Source organism: Silurus aristotelis (assembly GCF_946808225.1).
Source record: "Silurus aristotelis genome assembly, chromosome: 12".
NCBI lineage: Eukaryota > Metazoa > Chordata > Actinopteri > Siluriformes > Siluridae > Silurus > Silurus aristotelis.
In genome coordinates, this window is record NC_139585.1 from 3,871,847 (window position 1) to 3,887,712 (window position 15,866).

A 15,866-nucleotide genomic window follows, 5' to 3' on the forward strand; every position below is an offset into this window, starting at 1 on the left:
TTATGTTTTTACGATTATATATTGCCGTCGCTGTTACTGTATTCGTAGCTGTTTTATGGGGACATAAAAAAAATTAATTGTCCTTCATGGACCCTATTGAATAATAATCAAGATATGCAAGTGTGTACAGTGTGTGTTGAGATGTTTTTTGAGGCTGTGGATTGTTTCTCGTCTAGCCGGATCGATCGCCTTTTACAAGTGTGCTTAAAGTGTAACAATGTGGGGATTAGTGCTCTGGGTTTAATCCCGGAGTGACTCATTTTTTTTCTGAAGAAAGAACATTCTGCTCTATGCCCTTCTTTCTTTTCCTACTCTCTTTCCCATCTCTCTCCAACCTCTCAAATATCTCTCCATAATCTCTCCATAATCTCTTCATAATCTCTCTTGATAATCTCTCTCCATTCTCTTTCCATTCTCTCTCTACTCTCTCAGCCTACTGTCTATAATCTTTCCCTATAATCTCCCTCCATATTCTCTCTCTATGTTCTTGCCATACTCTCTCTTTATAATCTCACCCTAATTTAACCATAATCTCTCCATAATCTATCACTACTGTATCTCCCTACTCTCCATAATATCTCTCTGTAATCTCTCTATACTCTCTTTGTACTTTCCCCATAATCTCTCCATATTCTTTCCATAATCTCTCTCTCTCTCTCTCTCTCTCTCTCTCTCTCTCTCTCTCTCTCTCTCTCTCTCTCTCTCTCTCTCTCTCTCTCCTCTCTATATACTCTCTCCATAATCTCTCTCCACAATCTCTTTCAATATCTCTATATAATCTCCCCATACTCTCTTTCTCTCTCTGCCTACTCTCTATAATCTCTCCCTCCATAAAATCTTGCTATAATCTCTCCATAATCTCTCTCCATATTCTTGCCATACTCTCTTCATAATCTCACTATAATTTACCCATAATTTCTCCATAGTCTCTCTCCATAATCTCTCCATACTCCCCCTATACTCTCCATTATCTATTTATAATCTCTTCATAATCTCTCTCTCTCGTTCTACTCTCTGCCTACTCTCTGTAATCTCTCCATAATCTCTTTCCATAATCTCTCTCTATAATCGCTCCATAATCTCTCTCCATATTCTTGCCATACTCTCTTCATAATCTCACTGTAATTTATCCATAATTTATCCATAGTCTCTCTCTATAATCTCTCTGTACTCTCCCTATACTCTCTTCATAATCTTCTTATATCTCCATAATCTCTCCCTCTCTACTCTCTCTGCCTACTCTCTATAATCTCTCCCTATAATATCTCTCTATACTCTCTCCATATCCTTTTCATAATCTCTCCATACTCTTTTCATAATCTCTCCAAACTTCCCATAATAACTTTATAATCTCTCCATACTCTCGCCATAATCTCTCCTTAGTCTCTCTGCCCACTCTCTATAATCTCTCTAAATAATCTCTCTTCTTTCTTTCTCTCTACTTTCTTGATACTTTCTTTGAGAGATTAGAATATACGCATCATTCCGTTCGCATTTGTGAGCGAACTGCTAGTGAGAGTAAAGGGGAATAAAACGTCCAGAAGCGAGCAGCGAAGCATCACGAGTGTATCACCGTCCAGGGCATTTCTCATAATTACACTATAACTCACCTACGCATGGTGTATGGTGTAGAGTTCAACTTTAATGATAGATGGACTTTTATTGTTTGATTCGAGATCGTGGGTTTATGTCTCATTAACCAGGAAAACGTTTAAGTCATCCGTAGAAATGACTCTGGATGTGAAAGCTCCATGAATCTGCAGAAGACTTTCCAGGAATTTGTTAGAGATAGCCCAAGACACGCATTAACATTCACCGTCAATGTTAATGTTAACATTAGAGGTGTTTTTCTTGGCGAAAAGAAACGTATGAGCAGCTCAGTGCCAGTTATAATGTACGACCTGACTTTTCCAGGCTTTTCCTTCATTGTGTTGGCTTACGTAGAGTTTTCAATGCAGCAGCCTTCGTTCTTTATCCTGATCTCTGTCATGAAGCTTGTATTTATTATTATTATTAGTTCTAGCAGTAGTAGTAGTAATAATAGAAAAAGTAATACAACTACTGCTATTGCTGATGAAAACAATATCTAACATATAATATTATTAAAAGTAATGATATTAATAATAATAAAATAATAATAATAATAACTTTCCAACTGCTCTCTACCTAATTTTGCTGTAATCTCTCTATACGTTCTACCTACTCTCGACCTAATCTTTCCCACTATCTCTATAATCTCTCCTTAACCTCTCCATGATCTCTCTATAATCTCTTCATAACCTCTCCATGATCTCTCTATAATCTCTCCTTAACCTCTCCATGATCTCTCTATAATCTCTTCATAACCTCTCCATGATCTCTCTATAATCTCTCCATAAATGCTCCATGATCTCTTTATAATCTCTCCATAACCTCTCCATGATCTCTTTATAATCTCTTCATTACCTCTCCATGATCTCTTTATAATCTCTCCATAACCTCTCCATGATATCCCTATACTCTCTCCATAACCTCTCCATGATCTCTCTATAATCTCTCCATAACCTCTCCATGATCTCTCTACACTCTCTTCATTACCTCTCCATGATATCTCTATAATCTCTCCATAACCTCTCCATGATCTCTCTATACTCTCTCCATTACCTCTCCATGATCTCTCTATAATCTCTCCATAACTTCTCCATGATCTCTCTATAATCTCTCCATAAACGCTCCATGATCTCTTTATAATCTCTCCATAACCTCTCCATGATCTTTTTATAATCTCTCCATAACCTCTCCATGATCTCTTAATAATCTCTCCATAACCTCTCCATAATCTCTCTATAGTCTCTCCATAACCTCTCCATGATCTCTCTATAATCTCTCCATAACCTCTCCATGATCTCTCTACACTCTCTTCATTACCTCTCCATGATATCTCTATAATCTCTCCATAACCTCTCCATGATCTCTCTATACTCTCTCCATAACCTCTCCATGATCTCTCTATAATCTCTCCATAACCTCTCCATAATTTCTCCTTAATCTCTGGATTACCTCTATATAATTTTTACTTACTCTCTACCAATTCTGCCACACTATCTCTATAATCTCTCGGTAATCTGTCCATAATCTCTCTACACTCAGTCCATAATCTCTTTATACGCTCTCCATAATCTCTTCCTGATCGCTACATATTCTCTCTATACTCTATAATCTCTCTATACTTTCTACCTAATCTCTTTATGATCTCTCTATTCTCTCTCCCTACTCTCTTTATAATCTCGATACTCTCTCCACAATCCCTCCATATTCTCTCTATACTTTCTGCATAATCTCTCCACACTTCTTCTACCCTCTCTCTTCCTAATCTTTCAATAATCTCCGATACACTCTATTTACTGTTTTTATAATCTGTCCATACTTTTCTACCTACTCTCTTTATAATCTCTCCATAATTTCTGCATAATCTCTCCCTACTTTTGATTTACTCTTACCTTGTTTTTTTTTTTTTATTATTATTATTATTATTATTATTATTATTATTATTATAATACAGTCGGATTATGAATCTTTAGTGTATACGTGTAGAGGTCTATGAATCCGCTGTATCCATGTCAAGTTAAGTCAAGTTTATTTCTATAGCGCTTTTCACAACAGACATTGTCTCAAAGCAGCTTTACAGAAATCAACAGTGAAGGTGAACTGTGTGTTTTTATCCCTGATGAGCAGCCGTGGCAACCATGTGAAAGTATTCACTGAATCAAACCTGGGATTTGAACAGGAACAGGTTGGTGTTGTTGTTGTTTATAAGTAGCAGGAAGTAGAAAAGAAAAGGATGAAGGAATTTCCCTGGATTAAATTCCGCCCTCTACTTTCCGTTCATACAGTATTGTGTAAACTCTAATCCCCACCTTCTCAAACTTTCTGTCTCTCTGCACCTTCCTGTAAATATTATTACTCGACTTGAGCACTTTGGTTTTTACACCTCAGATGTTCACTCAGAATGCTGTTATCTGGTTCTACACACAGTTTATGTAACCAGTTTGTATCCTAACCGTAAGCTTTGAGCATTCAGCTAGTTTGACAGTTATGGGGAAATAGCTGACCATAAACCTTCTGCTTCTGCTGCTACCTCTGCTTTTTGTTTCTCCTCCTGGATGAAAGGAGGTGCAACACTTTGTGACTGGAATGTGAGGAGTCTCTGAGGATGATAATGTGAACATTAGAGTTAACTAAATGCCTTCACCTCAGGGGTACCTTTCTATTCTTCAGGACCTGGTAGACCCTGGTAGGCCCGTGTAGACGATAGTAAACCCTGGTTGTCCATAATAGCCCCATGGTAGACATTGGAGGGCCCTGGTACTGCCTGGTAGCCCATGGTAGTGCCTGGTAGCTCCTGATAGCCCATGGTAGACCTTGGTATACCCTGGTAGCCTCTGTTAACCTCTGGTACCCCCCTATCCCCCATAGTAGTCTCTGATAGCCCATGGTAGACATTGGTAGACTCTGATTGCCTGTGGTAGCCCTTGGTAGCCCCTGGTATACTATGGTAAACCCTGGTAGCCTCTGGTAGCACCTGGTAGCCACTGGCAGTCTGTGGTAGCCCGTTGTAGCTCGTTGTAACCCTTTGCAGCCCCTGGCAGCACATGGTTGCCGCTGGTAGCCCATAGTAGTCCCTGGTAGACTATAGTAAACCCGTGGTAGCCTATGGTAGAACCTGGTTGCCCCTGGTATGCCATGGTAGCCTGTTGTAGCCCAAGATACCCCTGGTAGCCCTGCCCCTGCTCTGCTTGTCATTAAAGATGGCACTATTGAGTATACGTAGTGCCCAACATTCCTTTTTTTCTGTTTTAGGTTGAATAACTGCATCACCTGGGTCAGAGTGGAGTAGAAAAGTAGGACCTTGTATCAGGGCTGTGATTATTGCATGAGCTTTTTCTCTAATTTGAGTCATCACAGTGAGCGCGTCTGAGATTCAGTCTACCTCTACTATTACTAAAATACACATACACGTACACACACAGTGAAAGACGAAGGCTCTGCCAGCTAATCGTCATTCCTTCCTTGCGCTTCCTCACGTTCACACACGCCGTGTCTCTTTCACACTCTCCATTTTCACGATAAACAGGCTTGCTGGCTACGCTGGGGTTATCACTGTTGCATAACCTCGAAGCCACAAGAAGTGCTCATGCTTTGCATTTTGGCAAAGCAACGGACTGAGCTTCTGCCAAGTCAAGCGAAGGTTTGCCTGAAGCGTGCCACCACACACACACACACACACACACCCACACACACACACACACCTGCATACAAACACTCATTCATCTGCTATTCAGGTACTTTCCTTTTTTTTAATCCTGATCTTTTACTCTATAATCTGGGATATGAAGAGCACTCATAAATATACACACCTCATTCAGAGCTTGGTTATTATTTCTTGAAAATCCAGATTATTCAGGAATCCTTCAAAAGCTTGAAAACATAATTCCTAATAATCCTAGTTTTTCTAAAAAGATTAACAGTAGTGGGGAAAAATAAATAGAATAAATGATCTATCTAAAATGTTTTTACTATAGTACTTTTTTTTGGTAATTTTTTTAATTTAATATAAATACAATTAAATGAAAAAAAACCCATTGATAAATAAGTAACAATCAGTTTTGAGAATATGATATGAATATGAATTTTTTATCTTACTTGTCACGTGCACATCGCATAGATTATGATGTGCAGTGAAACGCTTTTGCCGTGACATAAAAATAGAATAAAAATAAATATATATTTAATAATAATATATATTGACATTTTGTTATGATTATATTATATTATATTATAATTAAATTATTAAAAACATTGTTTCCCACTACACCACACTCAATAACACCTCAATAACACCCCCTTTACCACCCTAAATAACTTCCTCAATACCACACTCAATAACACCTCAATAACACCCCTTTTACCACTCCCTTTACTACACTCAATAACTCCCCCAATACCACACTCAATAACACCCCAATACCACCCCTAATAACTCCCCCAATACCACACTCAATAACACCCCAATAACACCCCTTTTACCACTCCCAATAACTCCCTCAATCTCACACTCAATAACACCCCAATAACACCCCCAATACCATTCCCTTTACCACCCCCAATAACTCTCTCAATACCACATTCAATAACACCCCAATACCACCCCTAATACCACACTCAATAACACCCCAATAACACCTCCGATACCACACTTAATAACACCCCAATACCACACTCAATAACACCCCAATAACACCCCTTTTACCACTCCCTTTACTACACTCAATAACTCCCCCAATACCACACTCAATAACACCCCAATACCACCCCTAATAACTCCCCCAATAACACACTCAATAACACCCCAATAACACCCCTTTTACCACTCCCAATAACTCCCTCAATACCACACTCAATAACACCCCAATAACACCCCCAATACCATTCCCTTTACCACCTCCAATAACTCTCTCAATACCACATTCAATAACACCCCAATACTACCCCTAATACCACACTCAATAACACCACAATAACACCCCTTTTACCACTCCCTTTACTACACTCAATAACTCCCCCAATACCACACTCAATAACACCCCAATACCACCCCTAATAATTCCCCTAATACCACACTCAATAACACCCCAATAACACCCCTTTTACCACTCCCAATAACTCCCTCAATACCACACTCAATAACACCCCAATAACACCCCCAATACCATTCCCTTTACCACCCCCAATAACTCTCTCAATACCACATTCAATAACACCCCAGTACCACCCCTAATACCACACTCAATAACACCCCAATAACACCCCCGATACCACACTTAATAACACCCCAATACCACACTCAGTAACACCCCAATACCTCCCCAATAACTACCTCAATAACTCCCCCAATACCACACCCAATAACTCCCCCAATACTACACTCAGAAACACCCCAATACCCCAATACCACAGTCAATAACACCCCAATACCACACTCAATAACACCCCAATACCACACTCAATAACACCCCAATACCTCCCCAATAACTACCCCAATAACTCCCCCAATACCACACCCATGACTCCCCCAATACTACACTCAGAAACACCCCAATACCCCAATACCACAGTCAATAACACCCCAATACCACACTCAATAACACCCCAATACCACACTCAATAACTCCCCCAATACCACACTCAATAACACCCCAATACCACACCCAATAACTTCCTCCATACCACATTCAAAACCACCCCAATAGCTCCCCCAATACTACACTAAATAACACCCCAATAACACCCCCAATACATTCTCAATAACACCCCAATACCACACTCACTAACACCCCAATACCAGACTCAATAACACCCCAATAACACCCCAATAACTCCCCCAATAACTCCCCCAATACATCCTCAATATCACCCCAATACCACCCTCAACAATACCCTCAATACCACCCACGAATAACACCCTTATTACCACCCCCAATACCACCCAAAATAACACCCCCATTAACTCCCCCATTAACACCCTAGAGCAGCAATTACAAATGTATTAAAAAAAACCTAAACAAATAAGTAAAGAAACAAAGAAATAAATAAGTAAATAAAAACTTATAACATATAATTCAGAATTTTTTTCTATGAATATTCCTTCACGTTTTTTTTTTTTTTCTCTTTTTTTTCTGAACAATGGAACAAACACCCAAAAGCATTTTTTTATAGTCCCTGGGATCCCTTACAGTTCAGATGGGATGTGTTTAAAAAGCGAGCCGTACTGCACCACCGATTCTCAATACCGAGTTCAGGGGAGGACGGAGGGAGATTACGGAGTCGCCCCGTAATTTTCTCTGCATCATCAGTTTTTTTTTTCCCTTCCTTTTATTACCCAGACATTCTGTACCAGAAAGTAGCCGGACCCCTCGCTGGCTTCCATCCAAACCCTTCTGACTGCACTCTAATCCTGGTTTATGATCACGTTCATGATTCCCCTCGGGTTTTTATTTTTTCTTCTCTGACTTGCTTTTTTTCGCTTTTACTCTCAATCACATATTCTCTCACGGATATTGGTGTTTGAGTTGCTGTGTAGTGCGTCCTTGTGTTTGTTTGAGGTTCAACAGCTTGTATAAAGAATGATGGTGGAGCAGCTGTTTTGTATTTATTACTGACTTCATAGATTTTGTTCTTTCAATATATATTTATATGTACAGAGAGAGAGACAGAGAGAGACAGAGAGAGAGACAGAGAGAGACAGAGAGAGAGAGAGAGAGAGACAGAGAGAGAGAGAGAGAGAGAGAGAGAGAGAGAGAGAGAGAGAGAGAGGACATATATTTATGTGTGTGTATATATATAAATATATATATTTGTAAGTGTATGTGCGTGTGGTTTTTATATCCATATCCCCTTGCCTCTTCCCTCATGCAGACCGTTTTGGCCCCACTGTTCGCTCTGTGCCTCTCAGGAATTTTGGCTGGAGTTCAGAAATCCTAAATCAAGTGCAGCCCGCCTGTTCTCTCCGTGGGGGGAAAATGGTTTCGCTTCAGGCACCTTGTGCCACATAACAAGAGAGTTTCAGACTGTCCTAAGCTGTTCCTAAAACTATTCCTACCTTTGACCTTTTTCCCAAAAACCCTGTTCACCCATTGTGCCTTTCCTTCTTCTTCCTCAAAGTGGTTAGATATTTTTCCATGGTTTTTGCTCCTGGTTACACCGATGAAAAATCTCCTTGTTTCTACAAGGGAAGAAGAAAATCATGTGAACCTGGTGTGTATTTGTATTGTCAGTTCCTGTCTCTGGGTTGAGCTCTCCCTTCCTCCCTCCCTTCCTCACCCCCGTCCCTCTCTCTCCTTTTCCCCTTTCTCTAATCTCAGTCTGGCTCTGTAAAACAGAAAAAAAATGAACCAGACTGTAAAACATTTGTCATGTGTGGAGGAATCCTTTGCTGGTGTATCTGATTTCCCCTTCTCCTTCTGGTACCAATTCATCTTTTTTCGGAAATTGTTTTGTCTGCGCTAATAGACTTCTCACTGTCCCAGCGCACGAGTCAGGATCCGCTCGCGTGGTCGGCGGCGCTCCGAGCTCCGCGGCCAGCTCGTTTCCCGGGACACCGCCGGTGACCCTCGGCATCGGTTCATTCGCTCCAGGGTCGTTCGAGTTTCCCATGTGGCCGATGTGAGCTAGGTCATTGGATAACCTTCAGTCTAGCTGCCAGAGTCCAGCTTTGACTGCAGCATGTGATTATCTGATGCCTGGCTGCACATTACAGTGAGGATTTTGACACTGGTGCCACCATGTTAAATGCATACGACCTGCTTTTGTCTGTTGTTTAGGCTCCAAGTTGCATTTTGCATCGTGAAATCCATCGCTGCTGTGTGCAAAATCCCATGAACCAAAAACATGATAAAAAACATTATTGTACATGTAAAATTTTACATTTTGTGGAACCTTTATGCAATTTCTTTATTTCTTTATCCATTACCGAGTTACTGAGATATTTCTGTAAACGCTTTTTAATTTTTTTTGTAGATTGTAAAATAAATGCTGATTGGTTTACATTGTAAGGATCAAAACACTTGGGGGCGTGGCCACTAAAGGTACCACCCCTAAGTGCATTATCTACCTATAACCCCATGCCCTGACGTGTTTTACTTTAATAAATAGCACGAGAATTTGCCAGTCTATGCAGTTTTATTGAATCTAGACAAGCACATGACCATATTTAACCATTTCTAGTTACCTTTAATTGTATTGAACTTTTGTGAAACAGTGGAAATCAGTTTATGATTTTGACATAATTGAAACCGAATAATTACAACAATAATGCATTCATTATTTATTCAGCTATTTGTACATTAGTAGCTCCTAGTCAAAGCTTTGCGTTTGACATTTGAATAATGTTTTACTGCCGACGCTCGAGGCCTGGGTTTTAACTTTTCTCATCAGGAAGACATTAATCCTGCTTTGCACATGGTTTTTATGGCCTCTGCATTACGTACTCTGTTCTTCTGGCTGAGCCGAGACCAATTATCTTTCTGCATACACTGTAATACCGTCCAATAGAAGTTGCCCGGTCACATGGGGCTCCTTTTGGCAGCGTATCGAGCATCATTTCTGGCAATCAATTGAAACAATGGGTATGAGGTGGGATCGGATTCCGGATCTGTTTGCATTAGACAGGTCGCTGGTGTCAGGATGAAACACTTGAGATCTAAGAAACTTTTTGCCATTTGAGCAAAGACCCTTAAAATCGATTGAAATAGAATGTTGTCCAAAACAAACACAAATATCGACCACCACCGTAGCATTTTAGCATTTTATTTCTAGGTCACATCAGAAAGTGGATACAATACAAAAATCCGATCTTTTCAAAATCAGACCTGAGCCACTTTCATAGAAACTCCTACGTCTATGTCTAAGGCCATGTCCCCGCTAATATGTATTTGTTTGAAGACACAACACTGAGACGGCGTTTTCAGTCGGCATAAACGTAGCTGTTTTAGTCGGCGTCTCAGGGTTGACGGAGGGCCAAAACAGAGAGAAAAATATGCGTTTTCGAACCAAAACGTATTAGTGTGTGGACATGGCCTAAGAAAAATCGTGTCCTTCCCATTTAGGATCCAGTAGAGTCCTCTCTATTGAAATTGTGCATCTTTAGCTAGTCCCATTTTTATCTTTAGCTAGGTTTCATTTTGTTCTTTACTCCCTTTCTCCTTTTTTTAATTCATGCACGAGAATGCATGCAGATCAGGTTTCATTAAGTGCCTCTTTCGTGTCTGCTTTCCACGACTGGCCGCTTGTTGATGGAGTCGGATCAGATGATCTGCTCGGTTTTAAAATGCATGTGATATTTCTTACGCCAGTTCCCTTCTTTTTAGTAGTCGAATGGTGAGCAATTCACTTCGAGACTCTCCGATCCATTTGTATCTTGCTGATCTTATAGAGAAGTGCAGCTTCACCTGCCCATAACCTTTTCAGCAATCTTGCTTTATTGGTTGTTGAGGCTGGAAAGCTGCCAGTGTAATGTGATCTGCTCCAGCCTAGATAAAACCCTGGTCTGGAGACCACTGCGGTGAACCAAACCCTCCTCTCAAAAAACCTCTGTGTGCCTCAGGCACTTAGTATCTAACCTCCATTTTTGGAGATGAAGCATCACTCCAGAATTCCCCTCATTTTCTGCATCTAGCAGTTGGAGATGTGTGTTGCTAAGTGACTCTCTACAGGGGTTCTCATTAAATCTGGATGCACGTGTGAGACTTTCTTCATTAGTCAACCCACTGCAGCTTGGTATTGTTATGAATGATTCCTGGAGTCCTCATCAATCATGTCTCTATGCCATCCACCTCCTTCTTGTCCCAGCTTCATCAAACACTGAGCTCGGAAAACACCTCAACTGTGTGCGACCGCGCGTTTTCTCTGGGATCTTGCCAAAGATAGCGCATGGCTATGCTTCGATGCTTGGGTGTGCAGTTTCAATTTATTGCGCCCAAGCTGCTGGAGATCAGCTGAGACAAACCCGATAGCCCAGAATTCCAAAACAGACCTCCCAGGCTTTTGAAGCTTCCATATTGTTTTGCTTCACCAAATCATGGATCTCAGGGGACTTTATTTTTTCTTGGAATTTAAGAGTCTTTATTTCCCCCAAAACCCTGGATATAGTGGAGTCTGTGTTGCCTTACTGTGAAGACAGACAAGCTTTTGTTTGTGCCATTAAGCACGCAGGCTTGAGTTACTTAGTTGTCCTTCTATAGGGGTATTTTTATACTGGCATGAGCTGGTGAGGGGATTCATGTTAGGACTGGCCAGGTGATCTTTACAACCTCCGTCTCAGGAGATAGATAGATAGATAGATAGATAGATAGATAGATAGATAGATAGATAGATAGATAGATAGATAGACAGACAGACAGACAGACAGACAGACAGACAGACAGACAGACAGACAGACAGACAGACAGACAGACAGAGAATTAAAACATAAGTTTTCACATCCTTTTGCCATTACACCTAAAATTGAGCTCAGGTCCATCCTGTTTTCTTTGATCATCCTTGAGATGTTTCTACAACTTGATTGGAGTAAACCTGTGGTAAATTCAGTTGATTGGACATGAGACTTAAGTGTGTCCAGCCTTTCTCTGTGCAGAGAGAAGAACTTTTCAGAAGAACAACCATCTCTGCAGCACTCCACCAATATGGTATGGTAGAGTGTCCACACGGAAGCCACTAATCAATAAAAGGCACCTGAAGGTCTCTCAGAACATAATAAACATAATTCTTTGGTCTGATGAAACAAAGAATGAACTCTCTGGCCTGAAAGCGAAGTGTCATGTTTGGAGGACGCATATCACCGCACATCACCTGGCCAATATTATACCTACAGTGAAGCATGGTGGTGGCAGCATCATGCTGTGGGGAAGTTTTTTTTAGAGGCAGATTCAGTTCATCTTCCAACAGGACAACGACCCTCAGCACTCAGTCAAGATAACAATAGAGTGGTAACTCTTTTGTTAACTCAATTAAGTCGAATAATTTGATTACAAATTAAGTTTATTTATTAAGTTTATTTATTAAGTTTATTTATCTACACACGGAGCACTGTGTTTCCCACGGGCCATTATTACTGACGCACCACCCGCTAAACTCTAAAAATGGAGGATTGGGGAGAAAACAGTGAGGGGCGAGGAGGAGATTTATATGGAAACCCGTTTCTGCCACATTAAATAAAAAGTTTGCCTGATTCCGAGTTCTTTTTTTACTCGCAACCTTACACATTGAAAATTAAATCGCCTACAATCAATAGAATCACATGGTATTGTACTGAGCCTCTGATCCCTGGAGAGAACTCTGTCTAACATTCAGCTCTGGAGGAGATGGAACAAGACGGATGAAGCAGACGAGCCTCGTTCATACACCAACTGTGGTGGATAAAGTCATAATTGCAGGAAAAAAGTCAGAATTCCAAGAAAAAAAGTCAGAATTACGAGAAATAAAGTCAGAACTGCGAGAAATTTTTGTGGCTGAAATAGGCTTTCATAGGTAGAGACTTGTCTTCATTTCTCTTTTCTATTTAGTTTTGCTCTTTAATAAAGAAAAAGTACTTACTAAATTACTAAAATAATCGATAGCAACAGCTCTACATAGCAACGACATGCACTTTAGCATTTATGCTATAATGCAAATAGTTGCAATTGTGCAAATTTACATGCGCTGATAAATATGCAAATCTATGTGCAGCATCTAATATATCAGTGGATAATTGTGCAAGGTCAGCAAGTACACGAAGAATAAATATGAATATATATATGAAGTTATATTAGTGTAGGATGTGTGTGAGGCGCAATATGTGTAGAGAATTTAGGATATCAAATATACAATATGGGATTTTTACATTGTATGTTCAACTGTACAAAAGTTATATACAGATGATGTATTGGTATTACAATAATCTCGACTATTTAAGGAGTCATTGTATACAGGATCATTGAATAGGATGATGATGATGATGATGATGATGATGATGATGATGTTAGGCAGGAGAGCATATCCCAAACCAGATTACTGTTGGCTGTTAAATAGTGGATTTAAAGTGTATTGTTTTTTTTGTGTGTTTTGCAGAACTATGAACTACCAGTTCCAGCTTTAGCAACAAGAGCAGAATCTACAGAATGGTGTGGATTAGAGGCTGCAGCTGATTTCTTTCTGGCCCAGACTGCAGATTTTTGCTGGTAATTATGTGAAATCATTACATTGGCATCCAATTGACTGCATTTATAGACAACAGTCTGGAAGGGAGGTGGTAGCTTACACTGCAAACATTAACCATCTAAATATAAGAAATAAATGCATGTTTATGCAACTAGAAACAAGTCAAATAATCTGCCAGCGCAGTTAATTACACTTGGTAAAATTTGTAGAAATGCGAAAACATATTTGGGTTTTTTTAAGCGTTACAACACTTATTCCCAGCAGTGGATTTAGTCAAATGATCTTAAAAGTAGCTTTTTTAGTTATTTTTAAACAGTTTGCTTTTCTTCATTTGTGGGAGAAGATTGAAAAAGGAAAGGAAAAAAAGAGAACCATCACAAGAATTCCTCTTAATGAAAAAAATTCTCATCAGTCCTAAATGTGATTACTCAGCATTTTTTATTCTTTTTTTTTTAGTATCAATGTCTTAATGCTGAATGTGGCTTAATGTATCCTTTATCATTGTTTTCTATGGAAGGAGACGCTTAAGATGCAAGGTAAAGTGTTTTGGGGTAAATAGGCTTTATGTCGTCGGGGGGATTCTGGAAGTTGACGGCCCACGTGCTTGCATTTGTTTAGTCATATATGTGACGATGAAATAACGTACAATTGTATTAAATATTGTCGATATCGATAGAAAATCGATGTAAAATAGCTCATAATTAATAAAACAAAATTGTTAGGTGCATATTGGAACAGCCCGCATATTAGATGAAATGTAAAAGCTGTAATAAGCTCCGCCCACTTGTGATCTGAGACCAAATTCGCCGTATGGCTTATTAATAAAAGTTATTATATACTTTTTTTTACTGCTTCTGTAGTTCTGCAATTATTAATCTTAATAATTAAAATATTAAGCCCTTTTTTTGTTTTTGTTAGTTTATTCGCTTGTTTTTCCCGCAGTTTGGTTCTGGAGTATATATAAAAAATAATAACAATAACGGTCCTTTTTTCATTTTCGTTCTAAAATGATGGGCAGAAGCTACAAGGACCTTCTTGATTTAAAATCTCAGACTTTGTTTTCTGCAAGTATGCAGTTTCTTTGTGTAGCGTCATCTTATTCGCCCGTGTGTGTTCAGCCCTCAGGGAAAGATTAGGTCCAGTATAATACGTGAATAGATCACAGGGTCTTGGCTTTGTGAAGTAACTCGAAACCGAGTTCTGCTCCAACGCCGACTTCTCTTTCCTCCTCTATCTCTTTCTTCTCCACCGTACTCCATTTCGTCGGCTCCCACGTGCTGGAGTGGGCTCGGCTTCGCACCTCAGAACAAAGCCAGCCTTGTGCCTGATGCCCAGAAAGCTCCTTATGTTTGTGTCTCTTTCATCAGCGTTGTTTTTGCTCAGGACAAAGACCGCCGTCACTCGGGTTGCTCAGGCACAGCCGGACACCGGGCGAGCGGCGTGGGGGCAAGAGCATAACTATGCCATATGTCATGCGGGGTGATATGACAGTTCTATAAATCTGCTATTCTGAGAGGACAGCAGTTATCTATATATATATATATATATATATATATATATATATATATATATATATATATATATATATATAAATACACACTTAACATGGAGGAATGAAAAAATAATCAGTCAGGATTCACCTATTAATCATGCTGTCTGGTAAAAAAAAAGTTCTTCCACTTACAATGGCATTCTAGCCATGTGTTTTAGCGATGTGGATATGAGAAGCTCAGTGCCATGAAAAAAACCATCTGGACAGACGATCCCTTGAAGTGAGAAAGGATAAATCTACTGTATGAGGTGGTATCAGTAAGTTTCAAGACTATTTTTTTAAACACGCCAACAGATGGCAGCACACGACTGCACGCACAATCACAAGGAACACCGACCTTCAGAAGTCAGTGTTCCAAAAGACTGTCCCGTGGACATCGTGTTCATCGGGAGCTGTGTAACCGATGCTATTCTGACCACATGCATTACCACGTCTGCAATTTCATCATGGACTTCATCATTTCATCTGTTGTTTTCTGTAAAGCTGCTTTGAGACAATGTCTGTTGTGAAAAGCGCTATACAAATAAACTTGACTTGACTTGACTTGACTGCAAGTTAGAACAAGGAGCAAACGTGAAATTCT

At 39.8% G+C, this 15,866-nt stretch overlaps 1 protein-coding gene across 2 annotated transcripts in view; it reads left to right on the forward strand.

Annotated features, from left to right (window-relative positions):
- The window catches only part of thrab (thyroid hormone receptor alpha b), a 162,503-nt gene that overhangs the window by 45,592 nt on the left and 101,045 nt on the right, over positions 1-15,866 (forward strand). Inside the window, exon 2 of one of the 2 annotated variants that reach the window (XM_083556619.1) lies at positions 13,642-13,751. The gene's annotated coding sequence lies outside the window, so the exon portion shown is untranslated. Of the gene's footprint in view, positions 1-13,641; positions 13,760-15,866 lie in introns of both variants that reach the window. The other variant, XM_083556618.1, reaches the window with a different exon arrangement.